Source organism: Etheostoma spectabile, unplaced genomic scaffold, assembly GCF_008692095.1.
Source record: "Etheostoma spectabile isolate EspeVRDwgs_2016 unplaced genomic scaffold, UIUC_Espe_1.0 scaffold00007854, whole genome shotgun sequence".
Taxonomy (NCBI): domain Eukaryota; kingdom Metazoa; phylum Chordata; class Actinopteri; order Perciformes; family Percidae; genus Etheostoma; species Etheostoma spectabile.
This window is the reverse complement of record NW_022603529.1, coordinates 1-4,169: the sequence shown is the minus strand read 5'-3', so window position 1 is coordinate 4,169 and position 4,169 is coordinate 1.

Genomic DNA, 4,169 nt, shown 5'->3' with positions numbered 1-4,169 from the left:
ATACTTGTGTACTTTTAACTCAGTAGGCCTTTAACTTGTACTAACGCAGTAGTCTTTGACAGTGTGTATTAGTACTTTAACTGCAGTACAGAATAAACACTAGAGACTTCAGATTCTTTCATGAGTTGTGAGTTCTGAATATAAATAAGAGGTGAGTTTCAGTAATGTACATTTTACTTCCCAAATATTGATTTTGGAAACAGCTCCATTATGGTTAGCATGGTTAGCATTGGTTAGCATTGGTTAGCATGGTTAGCATTGGTTAGCATTGTTAGCATTGGTTAGCTCCTGTTGTTAGAGCAGCTGGTGATCCTGAACAGCTGTTAGGATTAATCACTGTTCCAGTTAACCCTAACCAAGCTCAACTCTTCTCCAACAAAACACATTTTACAGTTTAATGAAAGATCAAAAATCAGCTGAAAAGTGGAACTTACCAGATGTTTAACGAGGGGAAACATCTGCGTCACAACAAGACAAAGTGAAAGTAAAAAACTGTTTCCTAACAAAGAGCAGGGCGTTCTCCAGTGAGAGAGAGAGAGAGAGAGAGAGGAAGTGTGGGGGAGGGGAAGGAGAGAAGCTGTATTCAGTTCCACAGTCTGGACCTGAACACCTCACAATAATCTCATATCAAATATTCTCTTTTACAAGAATGTCCTGGCAAGTTCAACAGACACAGAGACACTTCCAGGTACATACATAGACACACTATCACTCATATTTAAACAACAATGTCATCATAAAAACCTGGGTCCTGAATCCATTTAAAACAGTGACATCCAGACGGCCTTTCTGCAGACGGTCCTTTAAAATCCTTTAAAAGAATAAAGTGAGACCAACTCCTTCACCTGGACTTCATTCTGAAGCTGATTCCAGCAATCTAACCCCAGATGGTTCTGCAAATTAAAAGGCTTTTTAACAAGTCAGTTTAAGTAGATGGTGATTCTCTTTGTGTTAACGCTAATCCTAACCCCCCTAAAACCCCTAACCCAAACACCCTAACCCCTAACCCCCTAACATCCCTAGTCCCCTTAACCCCCTAACCCAAACACCCTAACCCAAACACCCCTAACCCCCTAACCCTAACACCCAACCCAAAACACCACTAACCCCCTTAACCCTAACACCCGTAACAATAACACCCCTAGCCCTAACCCCCTAACCCTAACATCCCTAACCCTAACCCTAACCCTAACCCTAACACCCTAACCCCTAACCCTAACACCCTAACCCCTAACCCTAACCCTAACCTAACCCCTACCCTAACCCTAACCCTAACCCCCTAACCCTAACCCTAACCCTAACCCCCTAACCCCCTAACCCTAACCCCTAGCCCTAACCCCTAACCTAACCTAACCCTAACCCCCTAACCCTAACCCTAACCCCTAACTCTAACCCCAATCACCCCAACGTGGACCAACCCCACCCCCTACCCTTTCCTACCCCTAAACCCTAATCCTTGTCTCTCCCCCCACCTTAACCAGGGTCTGTATCCCATCCCCCGCCCTGAATACTTAGATGTGTGTGTACCGTTTCAGTTAATAATGTATTAAGTGTCCATTTCATATAATATTCAGATTTACCATAAATAACTGAACGTCCATATGTATTTTAAGTCTATTTAAGTTACTTGAATGTAGCGCATTAGTTACTTTCTGAAGTACTTTTATCATTTGTAACTGAGTATCTAATTACTTTTTGGAAGAAGTAACTAGTAACTGTAACTGAGTGAGTCCCGGCAATGCCGATGAAGTGGTTTCAAGTGTAGTTACGTTTTTCCAAAATCTTCACACCGACACCATCAACTCTGATGTTTTACTATATGATATTAACGGCGCGGCGAAGGCGTTCGCGGTGTTGTTGACGTTACGTTTCCTCTGAGACGAGCAGGCACAACGGGGGTGTCTGTGCCCTGGGGAATGACTGGACAGGCTGAGGGTGTTGTGGTCCGTTGCATTCCCCCCAACCTGTGTTTTCTCCCCTTCCTCTGTGTGTCTGTCTGGTTGTCTGTCATCGCCTGAGGGGGCGTTCCTGGAAGAAAAACGTCAAGAGGCGTGGCCACTGTTTTCCATCTACTCATCGTACCACTGCTGTATTTAATCCCGGTGGTCCGGTTTAACGAGAGTCCGTGTTAACTGGCGACCGTCAGCCAAAAGCGTCTGTTGTTGTCGTAGTGACGAAATACGAAATACTTTTCTACGTGACACGTGTTTACTTAAACAGGCTCTGAAGACGAATAGGTGTATTTAATAAAACGTATTCTAGACATTAACAGGAAGAGCAACGCTGTGTTCCTGTTTAACAGCAAACCACGTTCCTCAGACTAGACTCCAGACTAGACTCAGACTAGACTCCAGACTAGACTCAGACTAGACTCCAGACTACACTCCAGACTAGACTCCAGACTAGACTCAGACTAGACTCCAGACTAGACTCCAGACTAGACTCCAGACTAGACCACAGACTAGACTCCAGACTAGACTCAGACTAGACCTCCAGACTAGACTCCAGACTAGACTCCAGACTAGACTCAGACTAGACTCCAGACTAGACTCAGACTAGACTCCAGACTAGACTCAGACTAGACTCCAGACTAGACTCAGACTAGACTCCAGACTACACTCCGACTAGACTCCAGACTAGACTCAGACTAGACTCCAGACTAGACTCCAGACTAACTCCAGACTAGACCACAGACTAGACCCCAGACTAGACTCCAGACTGACTCAGACTAGACCCCAGACTAGACCCCAGACTAGACTCCAGACTAGACTCCAGACTAGACTCAGACTAACTCAGACTAGACTCCAGACCAGACTCCAGACTAGACTCCAGACTAGACTCCAGACTAGACTCAGACTAGACTCCAGACTAGACTCCAGACAGACTCCAGACTAGACTCCAAAGAGAAATCAGAGAGGTAACGTACACGTCGTTATGTTTAACATTTTAATGACAACTTAACAAAAAGGCAGTCACGTGGACAGCTACGTATCTCTTCCCGGTTTCAACAGCTGTCGTCACTACGACAACGACAGACGCTTTTGGTTGACGGTCGCCAGTTAACACAGACCCTCGTTAGACCGGACCACCGGGCAGGACCACCTCTTCAGAGTGTTTTTTTGCATTTGTGTTTGGTTTCGTGGTTTCCCGTTCTAAACTCTGACTCTCCGTACAGACCTTTATCCTGTCTACGGTGTTCTGATCTCGTGATTCTGGGTCATACCAAAACCTTAACAGAGGGGTGCAAGGCAAGGCAACTTGATTTCTACGGCACCTTTGTTTCTGTATTTACGTCAAAACCTTTTTTAAAAAAATCGTTGGATAAAATGTTGAAAAAGCGTTGCAAAAAAATCTATTAAAAAAAAAAAAAAAAAATTGGAAGAAGCGACAAAAGCTTACGCACAAAACTCAAAGGCAACAAAAACATCGCAAAAATTGTTCAAACAATTTGTCGACATTTTGTTGCCGTTGACGTTACTCTTCCTCTCAGAAAGAATTAAATGTGGACTCTAATAAACAAACAAAGTTATTTGTGATCAAAGTATTATTTTTATTGTACAATTAACAACAATACACTGAGACATAAGAAACCAGTACCAGGACCCCAAAAACCCAGAGACGGGGGGACAGGTGGGGGGGGGGCAACAATCAATAAAGTTATCAGATAATCAATAAACATTAAAACATTTTTTATTCTTTTTTAAGGTTTTCTAAAATTCTTCCTTTTTATGATTTAAAGGGTCTTTATGATATTTTGTGGCACTCTGGCACCTTTTTACATTCAGATTGTTGGGTTTCTGTAGATCTCATCCCAGAGTCCCTGGTCTAGACCTGCTCTTTATGGAAGACCTGGGAGATAAATAACATCCCAGAGTCCTGGTCCAGACTTCTCTTTATGGAAAGACCTGGAGATAAATAACATCCCAGAGTCTGGTCTAGACCTGCTCTTTATGGAAAGACCTGGGAGATAAATACATCCCGAGTCCTGTCTAGACCTGCTCTTTATGAAAGACCTGGGAGATAAATAACATCCCAGAGTCTGGTCTAGACCTGCTCTTTATGAAAGACCTGGGTATAAATAACATCCCGAGTCCTGGTCTAGACCTGCTCTTTATGAAAGGACCTGGGAGATAAATACATCCCAGAGTCTGGTCTAGACCTGCTCTTTA